Source organism: Nicotiana tabacum, chromosome 8, assembly GCF_000715075.1.
Source record: "Nicotiana tabacum cultivar K326 chromosome 8, ASM71507v2, whole genome shotgun sequence".
NCBI lineage: Eukaryota > Viridiplantae > Streptophyta > Magnoliopsida > Solanales > Solanaceae > Nicotiana > Nicotiana tabacum.
In genome coordinates this window covers 106,611,634-106,628,485 of record NC_134087.1, presented here as the reverse complement: position 1 = coordinate 106,628,485, position 16,852 = coordinate 106,611,634, and positions in this window count along the sequence as shown.

Sequence of the window (16,852 nt, the reverse complement as noted above, 5' to 3'; positions counted from 1 at the left end):
CAGAAATATCCAACCTCACAAGACGATTGGCCAAGGCCTGAACATCCAAAGCAAGCGATCTCTGGCTGCTGGAATATAAGCAAGACTACCCATGCTGGCGGACTTCTTGCTCAATGCATCGGCCACCAGATTGTCCTTCCCCGGGTGGTATAAGATAGTAACATCATAATCCTTTAACAACTCTAACCACCTCCTCTGTCTCAAATTCAACTCTTTCTGCTTGAACAAATACTGAAGACTCTTGTGATCAGTGTAAACCTCACACGTCACGCCATATAAGTAATGCCTCCAGATCTTCAGGGCATGAACAATGGTTGCCAACTCGAGATCATGAACTGGATAATTCTTCTCGTGGATCTTCAACTGCCTCAAAGCATAAGCAATGACTTTGCCTTCCTGCATCAACACTGCACCAAGCCCAATACAAGACGCATCACAATAGACCGTATATGGCCCTGAACTTGTGGGCAAAACTAATACCGGTGCCGTAGTTAGAGCCGTCTTGAGCTTTTGGAAGCTCGCCTCACACTCTTCCGACCACCTGAACTGGGCACCCTTCTGGGTCAATCTGGTCATAGGGGCTGCAATGGATGAAAACCCCTCCACGAACCGACGGTAGTAACCTGCTAACCCCAGGACACTCCGAATATCCGTAGGTGAAGCTGGTCGAGGCTAGTTCCTGACTGCCTCTATCTTCTTCGGGTCTACTTGAATACCTGCTTCTGATACGACATACCCAGGAGTGCGACCGAACTCAACCAAAACTCGCACTTTGAGAACTTAGCATACAACTGACTATCCTTTAGGGTCTTAAGGACCACTCTGAGGTGCTGCTCATGCTCCTCCTGACTGCGGGAGTATATAAGAATATCGTCAATGAAGACTATCACGAACAAGTCCAGATAAGGTCTGAACACTCGGTTCATCAACTCCATGAACGCTGCTGGGGCATTAGTCAATCCAAATGACATGACCAAAAACTCATAGTGCCCATACCGAGTGCGAAATGCTATCTTAGGGACATCAAACACCCTAATACTCAGCTGGTGTTAGCCAGATCTCAAATCTATCTTTGAAAACACCCTCGCACGCTGAAGCTGGTCGAATAAATCGTCGATCCTCGGCAGTGGATACTTATTCTTAATTGTAACCTTGTTCAATTGTTGGTAATCGATGCACATTCTCATCGAACCATCCTTTTTCTTAACAAACAACACCGACGCACCCTAAGGCGAAACACTAGGTCTAATGAAACCTTTCTCAAGCAAATCCTGCAGCTGTTCCTTTAACTCTTTCAACTCTGGCGGGATAGGAATGAGCTGAGTGCCCGGGGCCAAATCAATACAAAAGTCGATATCCCTGTCGGACGGCATACACGGCAAGTCTGAAGGGAAAACCTCAGGAAACTCCCGAACAACGGGCACATAATCAATAGAAGGGGCCTCCGCGTTAGAATCACGAACATACGCCAAGTAGGCCAAACATCCCTTCTCGACCATACGCCGAGCTTTCACATACGAGATAACACTGCGGGTACAATGACCAGAAGTCCCTCTCCACTCTAAGCGGGGTAAACCTGGTAAGGCTAAGGTCATGGTCTTGGCATGACAATCCAAGATCGCATGATATGGGGACAACCAATCCATCCCTAATATGACGTCGAAATCCACCATATCCAAGAGCAACAAGTCAAAACGGGTCTCAAGAACCCTGAATACCACAACACATGAACGATGAACTCGGTCCACCACTATAGAATTCCCCACTGGCATAGACACATATACAGGAATACTCAAGGACTCACTAGGCATAACCAAATAGGGTGCAAAATAGGACGACACATATGAATACGTAGATCCGGGATCAAATAGCACAGAAGCATCCCGATCACAGACCAGAATAGTACCTGTAATCACAACATCTGATGACTTAGCCTCTGGCCTGGCTGGCAAGGCATAACAACGGGGCTGAGCCCCACCTTCTTGAATCATATCCCTGGGACGATCTGCTGCTGGCTGACCCCTACCTCTAGCGGTTTGAGCTCCACCTCTAAGACCTCTACCTCCACCTCTATGTCCTCTAACCCCACCTCTAGCTGGCTGGGCAGGCTGTGGGGCAACTGGTGCCTAGATCATCGGGAGAGGACCCTGCTGCTGCGAGCTGCTGGAAGCTCGAGGGCAATATCTGGCAATGTGACTCACATCGCCGCAAGTATAACAAGCCCTCGGCTGCTGAGAATAATGAAGTGGTGGTGCACAAATAGGTGTTGATGGTGAACTGAAGAGCTGCTGGTTAGAATATTGCGGCTGAGAACCACGACCACCTGGTGTACCATGAGAAGCCTGGAGAGCTGACTGAAAGGGCCTCGAAGGATGGCCTCTACCATAAGAATTCCTATCTCCAAAAGAGGTACCACTGAATCTACTATAATGACGGGGCCTCTTATTAGACCCATGACCACCTCCCTGAGCAAGTGCCATCTCTATCCGACAGGCACCATCTGCCGCCTCCTGAAATGAAATCTCACTACCGGTACTCATGGCCATCTGAACACGGATCGGCTGGGCCAACCCATCAATAAACCTCCGCACCCTCTCTATATCGGTGGGGAGTATCACAATGGCATGACGAGCAAGATCAATGAACCGGGTCTCATACTGGGTGACCGTCATAGGACCCTGCTGGAGACGCTCAAACTGCCTGCGAAGAGCATCTCGCTGAGTAACTGGAAGAAACTTCCCCAGAAATAACTCTGAAAACTGATCCCAAGTCAATGATGGCGACCCTGCTGGCCTGGCTAAACAGAAATCCCTCCACCAAGTCTTGGCGGATCCTGCCAGGCGAAAAGTGGCGAAGTCGACCCCATTGGTCTCTACAATGCCCATAGTCCGTAGAACCTCATGACAACTGAATATGAAATTCTGAGCATCCTCTGAGGGGGTGCCACTATATGTGGTTGTGAAGAGCTTGGTGAAACGATCAAGCCTCCACAAAGCATCCGCGGACATAGCCGCACCATCGCTGGACTGAGCCGTAATACCTGGCTGGGCTGCCACGGCTGGCTGAGCTGCTGGAACCTGAGCCTAAGGAGCTACCGGCTCTGGAGTATGAGTATTAGGAGTATGAATTCCTCCCCCCAGCCTGAGATGTGGCTGGAGCTACGGGAAGCAAACCCGCTCTAGAAATGCTTTCCATAAAGCCTACCAATCGGACCAAAGCGTCCTGAAGCACTGGAGTGGCTATGAAACCCTCTAGGACCTGAGCTCGGCCCACTGGAACAGCTGGGGCCGGAACCTCCTCCTCAAAATTGACCTGAGGCTCTGTCGGTGGAAATACTGCTCGGGGCTGAGCTCTGCCCTAGCCTAGGCCTCTGGCACGGCCTCGGCCTCGCCCTCTGCCCTTAATAGGGGCTGCTGCTGGGGGCTCAGGCTGTTGCGTGGTAGAATAGGAAGCACGTGTCCTCGCCATCTGCGAAAGAATAGAGTGGAAACACAATCAGTACTTGAGAAACAGAATCGCACGACAAGAATGAACAAGGTGAAGTTTTCCTAACTCAGTAGCCTCTGCGGGATAAATACAGACGTCTCTGTATTGATCCCTCAGACTCTACTGAGCTTGTCCGTGAGTTGTGAGACCTAAGAAACCTAAGGCTCTGATACCAACTTGTCACGACCCGAATTTCCCACCATAGGGTGTCGTGATGGCGCCTACTATCGGAGCTAGGCAAGCCAAATATATAAAACATTTTTCATGCTTTCTTCCGAACAATATAATAAACGAGACAAAAATTAAATAGAAGACTTTAAATCTAAAGCAACTGAGAACCAAAAGTGCGGAAGTTTGAACCAAAATGCTACCCAGAGTCTGGTGTCACTAGCACACGGACTACTACTGAATACTACAATCAATGTCTGAAAGGAAATACATCATGTTTGTCTGATACAAGATAAACAAACGAAAAACATGGAAAGGGACTTCGGCCTGCGAACGCCAGCTAGGCTACCTCGAGAGTCCCTGGACTGAAGATAGCTCCCAGAAGTCCTACTGCTGCGGTCCGTAAGCTGCTCCCTGATCTGTGCACAAAAATGCACAGAGTGTAGCATCAGCACAACCGACCCCATGTGCTGGTAAGTGCCTGGCCTAACCCCGGCGAAGTAGTGACGAGGCTAGACAGTACCTACCACAATTAACCTGTACAGATATATATACAACAAGTGCAAGAAAACAATAACAAGATAATACAAAGTAAAACTGGGAGGGGACATGCTATCGGGGAGTAATAGATAAAAATGAAATAGCGGAAATAAGCAGAAGAACTCCGGTTCCCATGATATATATATAGTGGACGGCGTGCCACACGATCCCATAATATCATATATAAGTGGACGGCGTGCCACATGATCCCATAATATCATATATAAGTGGACGGCGTGCCACACGATCCCATAATATCATATATAAGTGGATGGCGTGCCACACGATCCCATAATATTATATATAAGTGGACGGCGTGCCACACGATCCCATAATATCATATATAAGTGGACGGCGTGCCACACGATCCCATAATATCATATATAAGTGGACGGCGTGCCACACGATCCCATAATATCATATATAAGTGGACGGCGTGCCACACGATCCCATAATATCATATATAAGTGGACGGCGTGCCACACGATCCCATAATATCATATATAAGTGGACGGCGTGCCACACGATCCCATAATATCATATATAAGTGGACGGCGTGCCACACGATCCCATAATATCATATATAAGTGGACGGCGTGCCACACGATCCCATAATATAGTATATAAGTGGACGGCGTGCCACACGATCCCATAATATCATATATAAGTGGATGGCGTGCCACACGATCCCATAACATAGTTTATAATATCTGACTTCATATAGTAGACCCCTTCAAGGGAGAATAACAACTCAATACCTTTAACCCGGCAAGGGTACAACTAACAACCCAAAATATCCTGACAAGGGAGAATATATATATCAGTCTACACATCCCGACAAGGGAGTATTCACAACACATTCTCCTTTAAAATCATTTTTCCTCAACCGTTCATATTATATGAAACTTATCAAATAAACAAGGAGCATGTGTCACATTATTCGAATTAAAAGCAATCAAGACTCACGGTCATGCTAGACTACGGTGCATAGATAACCGTCACCATGCCTATACACCGTACTCCACATTAGCAAGTAGCAAATATCATCCTTATCCTATTCCCTCAAGCCAAAGTTAGAACAAACACTTACCTCGAATGCTCCAAACTCAACTCACGCTTCTAGTATAGCTTTACCTCTTGATTCCACCACCAATCCGCTCGAATCTAGTAATAAGTTACTTAATCACATTAATAATTACTAAATGAATCATCCCCAATGCATGAAAATAGATTTTTCAAGGTTTTTCCCAAAAAGGTCAAAAATACCCCCGGACCCACGTTGTCGAAACTCGAGGTTCGGACCAAAACCCGGTTACTCATTCCCCCATGAATCCAAATATATGATTTGTTTTTAAATCGGACCCCAAATTGAGGTCAAACTTCTCAATTCGTAAAAAACCTAGGTTCTACCCAAAACACCCAATTTTCCCCATGGAAATCTTTGATTTGAAGTTGAAATTATGTTAAAAGATGTTAAGGAATAAAGAAATTAAGTTAGAAATCACTTACCAATTATTTTGGAGAAGAAACGTTGTTTGGAAAATCGCCTCTTAGGTTTTGGGTTTTTGAAAAGTGAAAAATGACTGAGATTTTCCGAAATTGTATACCTTTTTGAGGACCTGGCGCGGACCGCACAAACATATGTTGCGGCCGCGCCGAGTGGGAGAAAAAATTGGGGCTTCTCTGAACCCTTCCAGCGCGGACCACACTTTTGGTGCGCAGCCGCGCTGGTTGACCTGAAACCCTAGCCCTCAGACTCAGCCACGCGGACCGCACAGAAAGGCATCGCGGCCGCGCGGCTCCAGCGCGGACCGCACGGAAATGACCGCGCCGCACTGGTGTCTGCAACACCTGAACCTGCATTTTCTTAAGTCCAAGACCTCCCGGGCCCCATTCAAAACTCATTCGATCCCTCGGGGCTCCAAACCAAACATGCACACAACCTTAAAGACATCTTACGGACTTACTCGTGCGATGAAATCGCCAAAATAACATCATATACATAGGATCAAGCCTCAAACACATGATTTTTCTTTCTTCAACTTTCATATCTCAAATTCTCCATTTTAAGTCCGAAACACGTCATATGACGTCCATTTTTAGCCAAACTTTACCGATAGTGCTTAACACATATTTAATACTTGTACCGAGCGTTGGAAACCAAAATACGAGCCCGATACCTATATTTTCTAACTCCTTTTCATTTCAAATTTTCATATCAAATTTCACAAAATAATTTCTTTATAAAATTCATTTCTCGGGCTTGGGACCTCGGAATTTGATTCCGGGCACATGCCCAAGTCCCATATTTTTCTACGTCCCTCCGGGACCGTCGAATCACAGGTCCGAGTCCGTTTACCCAAAATGCTGACCGAAGTCAACATTATGCATATTAATACCAAAATTCATCAAATGTTTCACATAATTCAAATATTCTAACATAAAAATTTTCCGACTACGCGCCTGAACTGTGCACACCAATCGAGGCAACTAAAAGCGAGGTTTTCAAGGCCTCGAAAGTGCGGAACAAGGAAGTACTACGGTGATAACCCTTCGGGTCGTCACAAGGTCAATACTTGAATGTCTACATTCAGTAATCAAACTAGGTCTGTTTTCCTACTCTACTTTGAGTTCCTGCAAATGGCCACTTCACATTTTTAACAATCTATGACTTGCTCCCCTGTTAACCTGTCTTTCAGCATGTCTTTGGCTTATTTGATTCCATATTCCTTTAGTAATTATTTGACTCTAGTGTAGTTATCAAATTTGTGTTTTTCATAACATGTCTAAATGTTGTTTTGTTTCCCGAGTGAGTTAACATGACTTTCTTTTGATACTGGGGTGTATAGTTATTTGGTATTATACACCTGCGTGACTGTGTAAATCGTACAAACTGGTTTCACCCTAACTCTTTCAATATGATCCTGCTTATGTATTGTTTGGCTAAGTGATGGACTTGATTCTAAGTGTTGCTAACCTTGTGATCAACTGTCCTATGTTTTTTAAGCTTCGCTATATCTACTTTTTCTGAATCTAAGTACCTCTTTTCAAATTATGTCCCTTAAACATGGTCGACTCCCTTTAACTTATTACCTATGCTATTCTGAATCTTCATTCTAGCCGGCTGAAAGCCAAGGCTATTTAGGTTCTTGACCATTTTATTGTGAGCACTGCTCAGGGTCCACTTGAAACCCTTGTGAACTCTGACACACTAGGATTTGGGTCTCTAGTCTTCCTTGAACTATTTCTGATCAGTTCCTCTAGTGTGAGCGCTGCCCTGGGTTCTTGAAGCCCTTGCGAACTCTAACACACTAGAGATTTGGTTTATGTATCCATATATTTGAAATATGGGTGAATCACTCGCCACTGGTCATGTTGTACCTATGAACATGGGCTTAGAGATGCTGTGAGTTGAAGGCCTGTCCTATCCACGTGTATTTGGGCATGTTGCAGGCTTCCTACAGTTTATATACTTTGTAATTCATTCATTCGATTGTGGTATGTAATAATTATGTGTAATAACAATTGGGGCAATAGTGAATTGGGAAAACTGGATTTATTTTCAACGTTTGCATGAGAATGGGTAGAAATCCTAGCTATATATGTTTACTTTGCTCATTCTGCTATTGTGTTAGATAACCTACCTATAGGGATTTATTTATTAAAGCACATTCTGCTATTGTATGTTAGATAACCTACCTATAGGGATTTACTTAGCCTCAAATATGAATATCCTGCCTAATTTTCTTTACAAGACGAGACACCATACCTATAAGAAATAAAATAACCAAAGTTCAAATTGCACCACAGTATATTCAAATCTGCCTCTTTAGAAATCATGTCTATAGGGTGATCACCATCTGTGTTAAGCACTAAAATTAGGTTGTAAAACACTGCCTCATTGAATGGCATTAGAAAGCATGCCTATATCAACGACTGAGTAATTTTGAATATCTCACGTTGCTTGTCACTGCCTAACACTGCATAAATCACCTAGATATCATTCATATTGGTTTAATCGCTTACAACCTATAATCAGTACGCAACTACGTAGTCACTTAGAAATAGTATTAAAAATGGCTTTGCACATGAAACTGTTTGCGCGTTCAAAATCCTTAATCACATAGAAATCATACTTATGGGATCCAACTTCTGAAACTCTCAAATGCCTAATCTGTTTGCGTGCATCTGTTGCCTAACTGTGGAGGCTAACTTGACCTCTTAACTGCTTTTATCTGAAGTAGAACTTGGTTTGTATGTCGCCTCGTTTTCTCATTTTGAGCAACCTAAGTTAGGTCTAGAACTATCCAAAATCGAGGTCCAAACACCTCCTCGACCATAGGCACATGACGGGTAGTGCACACATAGGGTACGAGTTATAATTGAACTAGTATACTTTATGTAACAACTTAAAGATAGTAATCGGATAGCAGGAGATGATAGTATGCGCCCGCTGAATAATATGAGTAACACCCCATCTTGAGGGAGTTACGAAGTATTAATTATATTGCACGGGGTGATTCTATAGGCTAAAAAATTTAGGACCACCCCTCACCTTGTCTTTCATCAATTTTTTGTGCTTAATAATGTACTCCCCAGATCCCTTTGTTTCCTTATCTTTGATCACATAGATTATTCATATAATTGAGTTTAATCGGGACCCACAGTTGTGGACCTCGAAAGAGTGCCTAACACCTTCTCTTCGAGGTAATTTCAAGCCCTTACCCGATCTTTGGTGACACAAACTGGTTAAACAGAGTTATCTGCCAATAGGTTCCCTAAGGAACCTTAAATTATTAGGTGGCAACTCTCTATTTTAAAACCCTTTCTTATAAGAGTTGTCAATGTCAAAATCCGATTTCATGAGAAAAAGCGGCGCGATAGAATATTTGGAGCAAGGGTTGATGGAGGTTGAAGGAAAGATGAGGAAGAGACTTTCAGATTGTCAGAACACGGATGGCAATGAAGGAGGGCACCTAGCAAAGGCTTACCTACTGTTTGATGACTTGGGGAACTTGATTGATGGAGTCAAGAGAGCCAAGCACGGGGAAAGTCCTTCCGGGACCAAGTAGATTAGGAAATGATGTTCTTTAATGCTCTCTAGCTTAGTTTTAGATTTCGATTGTAATAAGACAAATTCCATTAGTAACTTTCTTATTATTGTTGATTTAGTAAGCATTTGATTCATTTTCGCATTATTGAAATGATGAGATTATTGGCATCAATTTTCTACAAGTCTATGTGTCGCTTAGACAAACCTCGGGCACAATGAGGTCCCCCAAATTAGGACGCAAATTTATTACATGATTTTGCAAAGCATGTTCAATATTGCAAGCTTTATTTCAATATCCCTTACTAAATTAGTTACCTTTTGTTTTTATTTCTTTTGATTATTCCAATTTCCCAAGGTTTGTTCATCCATACTGGCATCATCTGCATATCACACTAGATCTAGAGGTCCTCCACCTCCTCCTCCACTAAGTGATCCTAAAGGGAGAAGCAAAGGGAAAGGAAAAATTGACGATTTAAGCGGTATCAGAAAAGACAATGCAGAAAATATTGAAACTTTGGATAGTTGAAGTACTCCAGCACAGAACGAATTGGTCCTATGCATGCAATAGAAAATACTGGAGCTACAAGGAGAACTCGAGCAGGTCTGGAACTTGGTAGACCTCCCCAAAACACACAGAACCAAAATCCACCGTTGGATCCTCTTGCACCATGTATACGGTGAAATCATAGGGTCCAATTCCTCGTCATTAAGGTGTTTCGGGAAGTCATCTCGAGATCTCGAGGCTGCGAGGTTGCGGTCGAGTTCTCTCCCTCGATGTCCATTTACGCTCGACCCAACGACGATGCTGAGGGCTTTACAGTTCCCAAGGCGAGCAGATAGCATTGGCAGAGCCTGGTGTCACGTCTAGCCGTCCCATCTCCATACCTTTACAATTAATGCATTTTGTACTATGTTGGGATTCCCCTCCTATATAAATGGGATCCTTGCCATTTTGTAAAGGGCTGCTGTTGCTCCAACTATTCTACACAAGATAAATAACAACTCTCGCTATCTCTCTTTTCTCTCTAACATATTCCTTCGATATCATTGCTCTTATTTGTTGACTTCACACTTGTTCTTCATTTATTACTTGTCGTTGTCCATAAAGAGTCTCCCTTAATCATATCCTAACTATTAGCCTTTTCCCGATTATCCACGAGAGCTTGAGTCCGAGCCCAAGCATCGACCTCGAGGCCCCTCATCGGCCAGTCCGAGGCCCGAATAGCCAACCCCCCATTTTGGTTATAACTCTACTTTAGTTTACGTTTCATCTTTTAAACTTCACATATCTAGCATCAACTACTTAACAACTAGCATAAAAATAGATCATGTATTTTTAGAGCCCCATCAACGAATTTAATTGTTATTACCATTTTCACGGTAAACAGTTTTGCGCCCACCGTGGAGCTAAAAATAATATTGATTGTTTTCTTGCTGGTTTCGTTACACAACGCAAGTTATCTTTCACACTTTTTCTTGTCCGAGATCTTCGATTTTAGGTCAAAATGTCTGGCTCAGTGAATAGAGTTGAGAACCACAACCTTGAAAACCACAGAGAAAATGGTGTGGCTATTCCAATTGTTGGCACGCCACCACAGAACCCCGATAACAAACCTGGAACGATTCTAGCGGATGCGTGTTTGCAAGATGCATAGCAGGTCGACAAAACCTCACACACCGACAAGAGCATACAACATGGCAACCAACAGGAAGCCCCAAAAAACCTAGCTCGGGAAGAATGTGAAGTTAACCTTCCTGTTATTTTTGAAATGTTGCAGGCAAAACAGCTGGCTATCGCTCAGCTATAAAGCCACCCGAGACTCCAAACACAGTAGCACCGAAAGCTACTCCCCTGGCTGAACAGGTACCGGAGAGATCGAGCAACAACGGATCAGTAGTCGATCATGCCATCATAAAAATGCTCGAGGACCTCACCAAAAGGATCAAGTTGGGCGAGAAAATGATAGCAGCCAACGATAAGAAGGTCGAAACCTATAACTTCAGGGTCGACCAAATCTCGGGTGCACCCCCGGTCCTGAAAGGAGTAGATTCGAAGAAGTTCGTGCAACGACCATTCCCAGAGGAAGCGACTCCAAAACCCATTCCAAAGAAGTCAGAATGCTAGAACTTCAAAAATACAACGGGACCTCAGATCCAAATGAATACATCACTGTCTATATATCTTACTGAACAAATTTGGAGAAACACTCTCGAAGGGGGCCATGATGTGGTATCACAACCTAGCTCCCAAATCCATAGACTTATTTGCCATGCTAGCAGACTCCTTCATAAAGGCACACGCTGGTGCCATCAAAGTAGCAACAAGGAAGTCCAATGTAGTCAAGATTAAGCAGAGGGAGAATGAAATGCTGCGAGAATTTGTATCTCGCTTCCAAACGGAACAAATGGAACTACCCCCGGTCTCCGATGACTGGGCGGTGTAGGCCTTCACTCAAGGACTGAATGAATGAAGCTCAGTGGCCTTAAGGCAACTGAAAGAGAATCTGATCGAGTATCCCGCTGTAACTTGGTCGGACATCCACAACCGGTATCAGTAAAAGATCAGGGTCGAGGATGACCAGCTGGGAGCCCCCTCGGGCTCAGTATATCCGAGCAGACTCTTGGCGAAGGAGTCCAAACCGAACAGAGAGAGGTATCAGCCGTATCCCGAAGATATGAGGAATGCCCCGAGACACAATCCGCCTCGCAACGATCGATTGGTGAACTGAGGACAGAACCCTCGGGGACTCATCAACAGAGGCAGATTCAACTGGGACACAGAGCCACTAAGGTATAATCATCTCCCCCTTTTTCTATTTTTGACTTTGCGATAACTTTTTGCAGGCCATTGACCAAAGCAGTTGAGATGTTGATCCAGCTCAAAGACCTAGAGGTTTCGAAGCATCCATTGCACTCTTTTCCTTTGACCGAGTTTTTATCCCAAAATGGTGTTTTTACCGGCAAGGTTTTTAATGAGGCAATGTCCATGCACTACCTAAGGAGGATCCAACAAGAGTACAAGGCTTCTTTTGAAATCGACCCCGAACACTGGAGAGCAACCCCTCGAAAGGTCATCCACTCGGAAAAACTAAGGAACACCGAACAAGGTTCCAATAGGAAATGATGTACCGGGCCAAACGGTCAAATGAACCGTGTCCACATAAGCCGGACCCACGGGAACAAAACAACACGTACTTATGCCATGCAATCAAAGAATATCTTTCGCCAAAGCATATCGTACTTCGAAGGTAACTCAGCATTTTCACAACAAGAATCCCTCCACCGAAAATGCCCCGAAATACTCAAAGACTGGCGTCAACAACTCAGGACCCAAATAACCTCAGGGTCAGAACTCCGAACTCATAAGCCTGCAATGAGGCAGCACGAAAATTGTGAAACATCTCCAGGAAAGAAAAATGTCCCGAACAATCGGAGACTAGCGTCATGACCTCATGGTCGGAATCTCCAAAATCGTAAGCCCTCAATAAGGCATTTCTGAGCTTACGAGTAATGGCTCTTGAGCCTAAACAAACTCGATAACTCCAAGACTGTCGCCAATTGCTATTCATTAAAAAACCCGAGGTCGTAAGACACTGAGCGGGCAGACTCAGTCCTATAAGCCTCAAGCAAGGCATGAATCATACTTGTACCAAGTATCAACAAATACTGTAAGACCTCAAGCAAGGCATGAATCATTGTTGTACCAAGTATCAACAAAAACTGTAAGACCTCAAGCAAGGAGTGAATCGTACTTGTACTAAATATCAACAAAAACTATAAGACCTCAAGCAAGGCATGAATCGTACTTGTACCAAGTATCAACAAAACTGTAAGACCTCAAAAGGCATGAAAATTTTGTAAGACCTTACTATATGCATAAACTCAATGCTGAAGTTTAGGCTACATATCGCATTTATAAGACTCCCAAAAGGTCATACCCTCGATATAGATGCCTAAACTACTACACTCGGGACCAAAAATAGCTCTGGCCAAATACAAATGACTATGTTCATACGGTGTACCAGCCGAATTAACGCGACTCGGGGAAGCCCGACCATTGCTACAAAATAAAAGGCCATTACTTTGAATCTACTTCAAAAAGAACCGGTTAAACAGGCTACCCTCGACAGGAAAAAGAGCTTCGACCATTTTAGCTCCAAATCACAAGTCTTCGAGCTACTCAGCCTACGAGCCAAACCTTCCGAGGTGCTCGAACATCGCCATAAATGACTTGAAATCAAGGTTCTTCCCAAACCGACGACGGGTCAGGCAAAATCATTGCAAAAGTCCTTAACAAGAGGAAAATAAAGCCTACATTAAAAGGTCGCTTCAACCCAAAGCGTAAGAGCCATTGTCACCAACTTACATAAAAGGTCGCATCGGGCCAAAGCATAAGAGCCATTGTCGCCAGCTCATCTGATAACTTGAGGGTCAATTGAGCTCGAGTCGCAACCCGATTCGGAGACAGAACCCAATATAGTTAGCTACATATGCCTAAGGGCAAAGCGTAAGAGCCATTGTCGCTAGCCTAACGAGCCTCAGGGCCACACACATAAGAGGTCGCTTCGACCCAATGCATGAGAGCCATTGACACCAGCCCACACAAATACAAAACTTAAGGGTCGTTTGAGCTCGAGTCGAAACCCGATTCGGAGACTGAACCAAAAATAGTTAAAATGCATATGCCCAAGGGTAAAGCGTAAGTCCTGTTGTCGCAGCCTAACAAGCCTCAAGGCCGTAACGCGAATCTAAAGATTTCTACTAGCCCAAAGGTCGAATCGACCTGGTTGAAATCTTGACAGACAGAAACACAGAAGATACAAATTGCGGGGTTTCCCCCTTATACATACATGTGATAAAATACAAGCTCCGTTTACAACACACTATGAGAGCTATATACACCAGAACAAGGTAGGAAATAAATGTCCCCCCTCAGTGACTATGGCACGATAGCCCCTTCCTCGCCAACTTTAGCATCGGACGGAAGGAACTTGGCATCATACTCCTCCCCCTTGGTTCGCTCGATCTCTTCCGAGAGACCAAAGCCCCTGGCATGAATCTCCTCGAGAATTTCCCTCTGAGATTTGCATTTCGCATACTCCTTGCTACTGCTTGTACCATCAATAGTTCTCTTCAATTCAGCTTTAGAAACGACAGCACTCTTCGATAGGCCGCCGCTTTTTGTCCCACCCTGGTGCTACTCATCACGATCTCGGCCCGAACATTCACCACTTCGGCCTTCTCCTTCGAAAGCTTGAACGAAAGCCTTGCGATCATATTCGCCCGCGCAGAATCATTCGTACGAACAATCCGAATTTGCACCTCAATAGTAGAAACCATGGCTAAAGCACTCTCTTTGACCGTAAAATTGGTACTTACATGCACCTGTTCGTCGAATTCGCGGTTGGCTCGACCAACCTCGCCCCAGAGCTGTCCCAGCTCCTCCGCCTTGTTCCCAAACTGAAATATCAAAACATTAATCCACTGAGATGAAAAGGGGCGTGCAAGCCAGCATGGAAGGCAAGGTACCTATTTTTCTAGGCAGCTCTCATGGCTTCGGCTCCGGTCCACCTCACGCTGCTGGGAAACCACCTCGCTTTCCTTTGCAGCACAAAGAATCTTAAGGGATTGTTGTCTATCTAAATCCTCCCGCAACGGGGCCTCATAGCGAAGCAGCTCAGATTTGAGCATGTCGAAGGCCTATGAAAGAAAACTAAATGAGAAAAGAAGAGCGCGGGACCGGAATAATCTTACAACGATCAAACACTCACCATGAGGCCGAGCCACTGAGCCTCGCCAAAGGCTGAGCCAATATCCGATGGCTTACTACCTTCAGAAGATAGCCTACCGATTGAATCACTTCTTCTTCACCGTAGAGAAGGAGTCGCCCCATTGCAAGTCCCTTCACTCCCTGGATCCCCTTTTCGTTTGTCATCGATCCTCGATCCCGAGGCCAACAATCTCTCCTCCTCTCCCGAAGGACACTGCCTCATTTCGGAAAAATCTTCGATACCTGCTGCAGTTGAGTTAATAAGCCGACAAGAAAAGCTCCATTTTTTGGAAACAAAACACCGGACACCTACCACGATGCTTCTCCTCCCATCTCCCTTTGGACGGATCTCGCCACTGGCGTTTATCATAAATCGAGCAAGCTGCCAGTTACGAGACCACTCAACTAAATCAGGGACCTCGTTTGGCAACCAATGAGTTGCTACAAATATGGAACGGAAAGACATCATTACGGAGCCCGCCTCCATACAAAACGATGATAATTTTGGTGAGACATTACTTGTGAAGTTCCTTTTCTCAGGAAACTGCAAGTTTGGTTATTGGAACATTTTCAGAGGGCAGAATATCGTCAAGAGTTTCTGCGTCGACCATTAAATGACTTCATAGCTTACTATCACCCAAAGAAAATGACATTTATCCCAAACAGGTTTGCACAACCTGGAAATGCTGTGAGTTGGGTGCGTTTCTTCAGCAATGTGACACACGAGCAGGTATATTGGATGCTTGAATGGTTTCCTAGCAGTGAGTTCATCATTAGTTCCAGAGAGACTACTCATCTGGTATTGATCGGGTTGAGGGGTATCTATCCTTATGCCTACATAAGGGTAATGAGACAAGCGGAAAGAAAACAAGTTATACCTTGGGTTTCCAACATGGTCCAGTACAAAGCAGATTTTAAACGGGACATTATTCCATTCAATTTAAAATCACATCATATGTGGAACCAAATAGTCATTGTGGAAAGGGATACTATTGAATCAAACAGGTATCATCCAAGCCATGTGTATTTCTACCCATCATGATTGGTGGACGATATAGCAGGAGAGGTCAAGATGGGAATTAATCTAAAAAACAGTATCATAGATGATGCTGCTAAAGCAGAAGTCAAGTATAGGAGGTTACGCAAAAGGGTCTTCGAGTATGAAGCTAGGCATCTGGAACAACACAAAGTGGATAGGGAAGTGTTGATACCCAATTTTCCCTCATTTTGAATATATATGTATATAATTCCAAAATAGTCCATATACATCATCATTTCGATTTATAAGCATACACTAGTATTTTTCACAATTTTTTCATACTTTTTAAAGTGTCAATTTATTTATGTATTTTATTATATAAATATCTAATAATTACCCTCCAAGTTATTTCTTATGATGATTTAATCATCTCAACTTATAATTTATAACAATAAGAGGTTTTAAATATTTTCAGTGCATTTCTCATAATTACATTTGCATTTTTAGGGCTAAATTACACATTTTGTAATAATAGCCCATATGCATATAATTACATTATTTATATAGAAAATAACTTTTTATATTTTTATTATATTAAGTAATTATTTTTAATCATTTTCATGCACAAGTAATATTTTTGTTATTTATCAGTTATTTTTTACAAATTATTTATATGTTAAATAGTGGGTATTTAAATATTAGCCCTTTTCCAGAGCAACCCTAGCCCAATTACCCAAAATACACAAGCCCAACACTCTATCCCAAACCAAATGACCCCTAACCCAATAAACCAATCGGTACCCGTTTAATTGACCGGCCCCGGCCCCTCTTTAAAATCCTTGTCGTTTATCCCAGA